This window comes from Gordionus sp. m RMFG-2023, chromosome 3 (assembly GCF_954871325.1).
Source record: "Gordionus sp. m RMFG-2023 chromosome 3, tfGorSpeb1-WG-v2, whole genome shotgun sequence".
Classification (NCBI taxonomy): Eukaryota; Metazoa; Nematomorpha; class Gordioida; order Chordodea; family Parachordodidae; genus Gordionus; species Gordionus sp. m RMFG-2023.
The window spans coordinates 22617680-22628935 of NC_088777.1; positions in this window are offsets into that span (position 1 = coordinate 22617680).

An 11256-nucleotide genomic window follows, 5' to 3' on the forward strand; every position below is an offset into this window, starting at 1 on the left:
TATAAAAAAAATTTGCGTCAAAGAATTACAAGTGATAAAAAAGGTTAATTAATACATATATATGCTTCAATTGATAATAGTTTTTTAAAACTACATACCAGTGGCGTAGCTAGAAATTTTCCTTAGAGGGGGTCCATACATATGAAAGCCTGGGGGCTTCGCCCCCCAGACTCCCTTTAACGGGCCTTCGGCCGTTTTACCCGGCACCATATAGGCCTAAAACGAATTATTTGATATTCGATTCGTATTTTACGAATACAAATAACACAATTATTCGTATTCGAAATTATTTATATATAAATATTCGTAATTATTCGCAAATATTTTATTGCAAGTAAAATAAAAAGAAGTAATTAAATTTTCCTAGTGGATATCATTTCGTTTTATTTTATTTCCTATTATCAAATATCAAATCATAACAAGTTATATTTGCTGAAAAAGTTTAATGGAAGAAAAGGAAAAGCTTCAAAGTAAAATATAATTATTTTATTTTGATTGTTTCTCTTTAATCATTTTTGATGTTATGAACAAGTCAAAACATTTTTATAAAGTGTGCCTCTTTCCCATATTCTCGAGCTCCTGGCAGATAAATAACTAAATTTTTTTGACTAGTTCTTATTATTTGATTAGGAAAATCCTTTTCCCATTTAGTAACCTTATTTTTGGCAAATTTTAAAGACAATCTAATTCAGATAGTGCATTATAATATCTTCATCCTTTATTACATTGTCATAATCACCTCTAAAAATTATATTAATAATTAAATAAAGGAAATTTATGCTACTAAAGTATTTTTAATAAATAAAATCTATAATGAAATACTTTCTAAAATTTTGTTATATTTTATATGCAAAAATGACAATTAGTTTAGAGAATCCTTAAAATTGCCATCTTTAAACATCTGTAAAAATTTTTTTGCAAAATATTTTATAAGCTTTAGAAAATTTTCTAATCGAAACGAATAATGATTTTATTATTCGTACGAATACGAATAGCGCAATTATTCGATTCGTTTTTTTGTAGGCCTAGCACCATATATTCGATAATATATAATAAATATATTTTTTAAAGCATCAATAATATGTTATTATAATTTAGTAGATTGTTCTCAATGACTTTATAATAATACTACCCAGAATAATTTCAATAGTAATATAATATCCTTTCACAAACATCAAAACCAAAAAAAAATATATATATTAATGGTATTTATTTGATATAAAGTCACTTTTAAGTCTTTTGAACGTATAATCTAAAAAAAAATTTTTGCTCTGGGAGGGGTCCAAACCCGAAAACCACCCCCGTAGCTACGCCACTGCTACATACTATAAAATTAGCAACTTACATTGACAAAAGGTCAAGAAAATAATATAACACTCTGTTACCATTTTCACACAATGTTTTATAGAATAGACTAATAAGGAAAATTAGGCCTAACCAAATCAACAATTCTTGGAGGAATATAAACGATCAATCCAAATTATAAACTATGGTAGTTAGAGATTCTTCTTAAATACCATGATGGAAGATAGATAAGTAATTGTTAAAAAACTTGTGAGGTATTAAATTTCTAAAAGATTATCTTCCATTTTTAATGATATATAAACAACTACACAGTTAACCATTATTGCTTATAAAATATGCAAACATATGCTCTCAGCAGCTGTAATAATATTCTTAAATTACATAGCCACACAAATAATAGATGCTTGTTAATTTCCAGTCATAGCCATGACACTCACTATATTAACTTATATCAGAATTTATTATACTAAATAAATTGATAAAACAAAAACACTATAAATCTTTAGAAGAAATTATTCAAATATATTGAAACCTTGAGTTATTTACATGGCAAGGATGCCATATTAGAAATGAGACATTTTGGAACTATAAAAGAACCAGAGTGATATTATGAAAGAAATTAAAATTTTATATATTATTGTCGCACCACCTCTAGTTGGTATATTATATCTTAAAATAGTAGTCGTTTGTAATAATATCAAAAATATACTAGTATTAAAAATTTAACTCAAAACTGTTTTTCAAATAAGAAAAAAATAGCTTTCCTAAATACACGTAAAAAAGAGAAGAAAAGTTATCTAATTTATTACCTCCATTGTGGGATGAATAATAAGACGTTTAATTATAATAATATTTCAAATAAATAGATGGCGTTAAATACATAAAAACAATTTATCAGATATATATTATCAATAGCACTTATTAGTTAAATTTATTAAAATATTAACTGTAATATATTATATAACTGTCAAATACGTCTGTAAAAGTGGTATTTAACCTAATATTTTATAATCAGTTATATCTAATAGAGGATTATAAACTATATGTTTACTTACTTTTTATAAATAAATCTCTTATACATATTTGGATTTGGATCTTGAAAATAATTTTAAGAAGATGAATGGTAATTAAATTTAAACATCAATAATATAGTTGATTAGTGTTTTGAACTCGGCTAATTACAATATTAAATTTGTTAATTTTCAATTAATATTTATTTAATTAGGGTTATACTTATATATTAATTTAATAAATAAAAGTCAATAAAGCTTTAACTGTTAATGCTAAATTAATATTTTGTGAGTGATATTAATATTCTATTTTTAACACAGAATTTGATAGCAAGCTGACATAGCGAAAATATAATTTACAAGATTAATCTAATCTAATAATTAAAATAGTATTCAATTAAGAATAATTTAGATAGACTTATTAATTTTAAAATTATAAAATTAAATCTATATATTACTCAATAGAGTTATAAAAGAAAACATTCAGTGGGCAATCAAAAAAATTTATTTTTAATTCAAGGGGATATTAAGGAGCGATTAAAAAAAATTTGTTGCTTCAGGGGGCTATTCAAATTTTTCAGGGGGCTCGAGCCCCCCCCCCCTGCGCGCTCCCCCCCCTAGCGACGCCACGGGTTTGAAGATGCTTAACCCTTTTAAATTACATATAAATAGCAGATAATTATCCAGAAATAATTTTATTTGGAAAATAATGACTATTGTATGCAATATATAAAATTAGCCGATGTTTAAAATATCATTGTATTATAAATAAGTCTATAATAAGTATTAATTATTACAGCAATACATTTTGCTTTATTTATCTAAAAATTTAATAGATAACCCTCCAATAAATTTATCTTACCCCTAGCCTACTCCCCTTAAATGTCTACCTCGATGAAAAATTGCAAACAAACTTAATCATTTTAAAATTAATGATCAGGCAGCTGCATTTCATATCTTCCTCTTTTAAAAGCAAATGTGTTAGTATGTTTATAAGGAGCTTTAAATCTGAAGGTCGTAAAAGGGTACAATTTTAGTAGGAGAAAAATTCTCTTAAATATTTTGCAAATTTTTTCCATCACTTCACAACCTTCCGTGCTCTTCTTGGGTAACTTTTAATTTTCATTAGTTCGATTTTGATAAAATTGCCATCAAACAACTTAGAACACTTGCATCAAAAATAGATTAAAGCTAATGAAAAATAAAAGAAACCTCTGGAGATAACCTAAAATTAATTTAAGAATATATGCATTATTTTAAAAGAGAGAATAAATTTTAGATATAATAAGGCGCCTTGTGTTATTAAAAGGCTCGTATGAGCCTAACAATATTTTATCTGGAAAAATATTATGGAAGCCTGAAGATTTTGGTCATATATGGCATAAAGGGTTGAACATCTATTAGCAAAATCTTGAAGTTTAGGAAATATTTTTCTGGATAAAATATTAAGTTACGGTTTTTAAAAATAGTATCTAATCGAGCCCTTTAATAACACTACTGGCCATGCTCATAATAAGAGGTGAACCTTACATTCATAGGCGCGAATACGAAACAAAAGCAGTAGAAATTCAAAGTTAAATATCAGCTGATTATTCACTTGTCGTATTAATTATTTTTAAAATAGATACTAGAAATATTAACTTGTTGAATGATAAATAATGCTAATTTAAACAAAAAAATGAAGGAGAATTCTATGTTCTCTACCAGATTTATTTTAAAAAATCCAATAAAATTCTATTATCATAGTATATATATTGTAAATATTCTTAATAAATCCTTTGTAAAAATTATTTATTACATAAATTTATGGTAAATTCTAAATAATTATTTGAATATAATGGTACTTGTAATAGATAGTATATATTAGTGATAATTTTTCAAACCCGGCCCGAAATTTTTTTAAAAAAGTTATGCCGGCTCGAACCTGAAATTCTTTTATAGTTTTGCCAGCCCGGCCTAAATTCGAAATTCTTTTAAAAAAATTTTACCGGCCCGGTCCCTTCCGAATTTATTTATAGAGAAATTAAATCTTTTAAAATATACTTGCTCGTTTCCCGCGAAACCTAAATCAAGGCCTCCTTGAAAATATATTAAACTTTCAATTTTCCAATTTATCCTGGCTTCAGACCACCCTTTGCAGCAAGTCTGGTGGCATTGGTATCCGATCCCCGATACAACTATCCCTCTCAGCCTTTATCTCTTCTCGTTTGGCTGCTCAATCTATTATCGATAATGGATCCACTCCTTTAGATACTGACCTTTCTCAGGCCTTCACGGTACAGCAATTGCCCATCCACCCTTTGTCGTCCTACCTCCAGCAATCAAAAAGACTGGGATGCTCCACTGATGGCTCGTTCCATTGAATATTCGAACAGACTTTTTGAGGACAACCCCAATAAATTAATATTATATGCAAACTCAGGTTACGGATGGTTGGAAGCCATCCCCAGTTCCAATCTTGGCCTCCTCTTGATGATTGAACAGCTACGCATTTCCATAGCCCTCTGGCTGTTATACTGTAGTTCCCTCCATCTGTATCTACTGTGACCATCCCATTGAATCGAAAGCTTCCCATCCCTTGGACTACAAGTTCTCCCATGGACGAAAATCGCGTCATAAATCTATCAATAACATTCTCCTAACTGCCCTCAAAAAAGTTAATATTCCATCCACCCTCGAGCCAGTGGGACTAACAAGGGAAACGCCATACGCCCCGATGGGATGTCCCTAATTCCCTGGACTAATGGTCTCCCGCTCGCTTAGGACTATACTTGTGTGGATTTTGCAACAAAGTCCAACCTCTCATTTTCTGCCATTGAAAAGGCTGAAATCCTAAAAAAAACAAATATGCTGGCCTCACAAACATCGTGTTCATCATACCAATCGTTATCAATAACCTAGGCATTTTTGGAAGTGATGCCCTCAATTTCATTAAAATCATAGGAAAAAAAATGAGAAAAATCTCAGGGGACCCTAATGAAGGATTTTACCTTCGGCAGCAGATTTCCCTGAATATCTGCAGGTCCATTTTTTTAAGCATTCACTCTTTTCTAGGGTGATTTGTACCCTTTTTTTAATATTTTTTTTTATCAGTTCTTTTTTATACATATATTTTTTTAAATTCATTTTTGATATATGCTTATTTATTTTTTAATATATTTATTTTTAATTATTTAGTGTATATATCCTATTTTAAAATAAATAAAATTATCTGACCAAAAAAAAAATTACCCAAAATCAAAGATATATGTCATATGGCGTCTAGTTTCTATAAATAAAATCAAATACCTTTTTATAAAAAATTCAACATAAAATTGATAAATTTAGAAATATTTAAAAAAAATAAGTCCAGCCCGGCCAGACCCGAATTTTTTAAAAAATATTAGGCGCGGCCCGAATCCGACCCAGTCTGATAATTATATTTAAAAAATAATTCATTATAATCTATTTTTAAAAATATTATAATTAATACTTTCCTATTTTCCTTAGATAATGATTGGTTCTTGATCTACCATCATTGTAATAGGTAGGATTTTCAGTAATGTAACTAGACTTTTTTTTCTTTAGTGGTACCCAATTATCATTGTTTTAATCCTTAAAATTTTAAGAATTATTTTATAGAAATTGAATGGAAGAAGAAAATTTTATTAATTTAAAAATTGAAAAGGTATTATGAAAACAATTATTATATTAGGATATTTTCCATGCGAGGGGAATTTTTTGCGTTTTTGTTTTAATAAAAGCATTATGAAAACACATCATTTTACTTTATAGTATTTTCCATCTATTGAATACGCTACTATTTTAATTTTTTTAAAAATAAATGTTATAAAGATATTACGCATAAAATAATTTATTGATTTATTATTACATTAAAATTTGTAATTTTTATTTTATTTAAAATAAATAAATAATTTAGGGTGTAATTTTTTTTTCTTTTAAAATTAATACGGGAAATTTTAGAAAATGAAAATGTTTTATATTAGGCTCATTCTAATTGAATTGTAAGTAATATAATTTGACGAATGTTTAAAAAACTTTCTTCTTCAAACATGTTTTATTGTTTATTTTAGAAACTTAGTCATATTATATTTGTTCTTTTCCTGATATTTTATACATATTGTGAATATTTTATAAATCATTTGTGAATGTCCAAGAATGTCTTAAGATTAAAAAAACATTATTAAAATGATAAATATTAAATAGATCTGCAACGGGAAAGTTTTGTAACCATCCCTCCCCTCATTGTGCAGGGGATATTTATTATATTTTAATTTTATATGTTTATTAAATAAGAAATATATTTAAATAAACAATTAAATTAATCATAAAATTTTTAATCAATAGCGGGCAGTAAAGTTTTTTTTTCTAAAATCATAGGTGGATAAGCAAATGGGTTTGTTGGGTAAAATCTGTCCATTGCAGGCCTCTAATCTGCTCAGATATTCTGAAAAAGAATGTAATTTATATTGTAATATAATAGTAAGACCTTAAAGATAAGTAGGGGAGACCTGGATTAGTCGCGCAATAGGGTTACCTGTATTTTTATTTTAAAAGTTTAAATTTAGTTATCGCATACTATAATAAGTATATTATATACCACTAGTTTTTAAAAATATGTTAAAGTGTGTTTTTGAGGTCAATAAAATCTTTTTTTACATTATGATTAGAGAAAAGGGCTGGGGCAAACGGGTTATCCGGTAACATAATGTAGGCGTGGCCCGTGGTCCGAAATATATTAATGCTATATTTCCTTCCTATTCTTCCTTTATTGCCTGATTGAATATCACAATTATACAATGAATTTAAAAAATAAGAAACGTTCAAAAAAATAGGAGGTGGGAAATATTTACTATTCATTTTTATATCATATTTTGTGGTGTTGTTACCGTTCCATTTGAGCCGATTTTTTAAAACAACTAACTCAATATTTTAGCCAGAAAATTTTTTCCAAAGCCTCGAGATTTCGCTAATGATTTCCAAACCTTTGTGCCATCTATGAACAAAATCTTTAAGCCTGCATTTATCCAGAATAAAATATTGAGTTAGCAGTTTTTAAAAATTGGCTCAAATCGAGCCGTTTAACAACACTAATATTTTGTAATAAATAGAAATAAATAGAACTTCGTTAAATTATCAAAATTATTCTGAATTTTGAATTTATTGCCTAGCATTTAAATAAATATTTTAAGTTGGAAATTTATCCCTTATATTCTTTTTAAAAGTTCAGGTCGCTAACCTCATAGTCTGGCATAGATTTAAAAAAATTTGGCTTCAAGGAGATTCAATAAACCACTTTATTCGACTAGTTTTAGCCATTATTCTACAAGTTGCGGGTTTGAGGCTTTTCGAAGCAAAGAATCCAATTTAACTAAGATTAATTTTAAGAAAAATGTATTAAATATCAAAATTTTATTTTTTATATATAGCAATTATTTTTAGAGCTGTAAGGATTTGGACAAAAATTACTCTGACTATCCACGATCTCTCTTATAACAATAAAAAAACAATTATTTTTGTATTCATTAAATTTATTTGCAATTTTATAGTGCCATACTGTCATGTTGCTTTGTGAAATTAAATGCCTTTTCCGAAGGGGCACCAACTAGAACTTGTTATACATTATTACCTGCTCCGCCAAAACACGGCCCACCACAAAATGGTAGCTCTCCATATATTTTGAAAGTGAATTCCGATTCCTTTACATCTAAAGAAATACTGACAGGTTTGAAAAAAGTTCCAATATTTATTAAGTCAACTTTATGATAATTGAAAAAATACCTCGTTTCCATTGGTCTTTGGATAATATTTTTCTAATAAATTGTCCCAAAAGTTAAAAATTTTATTTATTGTGGATAGATGAGTTCTAAGATAAAATCAAAGGTAATCTCTTCTCTTCTCTTCTCTTCTCTTCTCTTCTCTTCTCTTCTCTTCTCTTCTCTTCTCTTCTCTCTCTCTTCTCTTCTTTCTTTCTTTCATTTAAATTTATTTTAATTATTTCAATATTGAATATGACCTTTTAAAATAATAAGCTAATGCAAAGATAAATATTATATTTAAAAACATGCTATGTAATAATATTTTCTTATATTGGATATGGGTGGGTAGAAATAATATTCAAGGTATTTTGAGAAAAATAAATAAATTATACTTAATTTTTAAATTAAAAATAAATAATTTTTTTTATTTTCACAAACTTTAATATTAACAACTACAGATTATAAAAAACCAATATTCTTCCTTTATACAAATTTTTTAAGGAAACAATTCTTTTTTAAAAAAAAAATTATATAAGAATAATAAAAAAGAAGGGGCTATTTAATTATATTTTTCTAAAGAATATTGAAATAAAAAAAAAATCTCCGGTAATTTTTACTAAAATAACGAATTTACAAATTTATAGCATTTCTTTTAAAATAATAGATTTATTATTTACTTTCATTTATAATGAAATAGTTCTTAAATTATAATATACAGGTGAGATATATTAAAATTATTAAGAAGAAGGGGGGGGGGGTTGTGAAAGGGCAAATATTAATAAATTAATAAAATATAAATCTATGTAAAGATTAATTTATATTCATAGCTTAAAGATAAATTTAATGTATAGAATGAATAGATTAATTATCATTTATGATCTAGTAAAAATTGTGCAAGGCCTTTAAAAAATTTAAGCTTTAGGCAATCTAATAATTTTAATTACGAATATTTTAGTTTCATTTTCAAAAAATCTTCATATAAACTTTTATTTATTAAATAAATTATCACATTTTTAAAATGGAAAATATATTATTGCTTGATTTATTATAGGATTCTAAACTCCAATTTTGGTCTAAACTGAGATGGGGTTGAAATATTATTCTTAAGGTTCCCCACCATCTTGAGGCTTACATAATATTATTTAGGCTAAAATCTTAATAGAACCATTTTTAAAAAATTGACCCAAATTGGGTTCAACGACACTAACTATTTGTAAGTTTTATTTATAGCGTTACTGATAAATCATAAATTTTATTATAATTTGTTAATAAAATTAATTCACGTTTTTTGTTATATATTTATATTAGAACAAATTTGATATAAATATTACAAAATTTAATAACCGCTAAAAACGTTGAAGTGACTGAATTGCAACCGAACCGTAAATTGGTTATTGAACAACAGCCTTTATAGATAACGATTCAGATCCTTGTTTTCTTTACACCATTTTAAAACTTTTCATAAGCACCTTTTTTGATTTTAAAATGCAAATTTTATCCAAAAATTACTTTAAAACTAGCGTCTACATGAGCAGGGGATAAGTGAGCTTTTTGAAGAGGGGGGGGGGTAGGCTTGAGGTAGGATAAATTTATTAGGAGGGTTATCTATTAAATTTTTAGCTGAAATAGGGAAAAATATATAGATGTAAAAATTATTTCTTACTTTTATTATGGACCTATTATAATGCAATTTTTTGTTAAAAATCTATATTTATTAATACTGCATACAATCATGGGTTTGACTAAACTGCTAATGCTAAGGTAAAAATTTTTTGTATATTATCTTTTATTTGTAGTGAGATCCATTTTCCTATGATATAAATAACTTATAAAAAATTAAATTTTTAGATATATTCAATATTAAATTTTAAATTTCAATAATATTATATCCGCAAGATGGCGTATTATTATTTTATAAAAAAAATTTAAAATTATTTTTTGTCTTATTATATTCTAATATTGTATTATTACTTAAAAAGTAAGCTAAATTCCATATATTATCTATCATTCGAAAAATTGCAAGAACAAATATAGGTTTTTATAAATTACACATGATCACATTTTAATGGTTAAAGTAAAATAAATTAATTTTTAATTTTTGCATACTTGATATTGATCTTTTTTATAAATAGCCACTTTGTTTTTATTGCCATTATTACAATATTACCATACTATAATATCATTCTAATAAATAAGATATCACAGAAAAATTTTATCGAAAATATAATGTTTATAAAAGATTATTTTACACCTAGCATAAAAATGTATATAATGTATAAAGATTTACCATTTTTAGGGGAAATATATAATTTAGATAAGGGATTCCGGTAATTTTATAAATGTCGTTATATTTTATTTGTAAAATGATATATTGGTTTTATGTAAAGAATATAGAGGGGGGGGATTGGTATATTTGTTCGAATTTTCAGTTGATTTTGAAAGACTTTGATTTGCTATTCTGAGATATAATATCTTGGAGTTTTAACGTCGGCTAATATCTAATGAGAATTGTTGGTGGGTTAAGCGTCCATGTATTCCTTTTTCTACAAATTTTGTTATGTTAAGTTAATCGTTAAAGTAATATAATTTGATTGTTTAAAAGACCGTGAAAAGGGTCTTTGGATTTTGTAGCGAACTTTTGGTTGAGTGGCCCTAAAAAGGGCCTTTGGGTGTTATGGCCCTAAAAAGGGCCTTTGGATAAATTAATTCTAAAATAAATTAGTGCCTACTGATTAATTTTTATGTAGGAACTATAATAACTAGGCTCTAGTTCTATCTGATCTAGATCTTTTAGATTGACACGGTTTTTTAGATCCTGTAGGTTGAATTAATGTCAATCCACCACATGTCGAGGTAATTTTTTTTTCGTTTATTTGTACTATGTGATTTAAGCACATTTAATATTATTTTTTTACGTTGATCGTCACTTATCTGGCCCTATTCATGACGAATTTTTGTCACATCATACTTTTTTGTTAAATAATAATTTCCCATACCAAGAAGGGCTCTTTCAAAATCTTTTTCTTGTGCTAAACTTAATTCATAAATTTTATTGACCATCATATGCACAGGTGTTGTAGAATCTCGGTTGAATTTTATTTTTAACACATTATTTAAAGATTCGCAGTTATTGTTAGTATAAAGATACGATATCACCTTATTTTTTAAAGGTAAATATACAT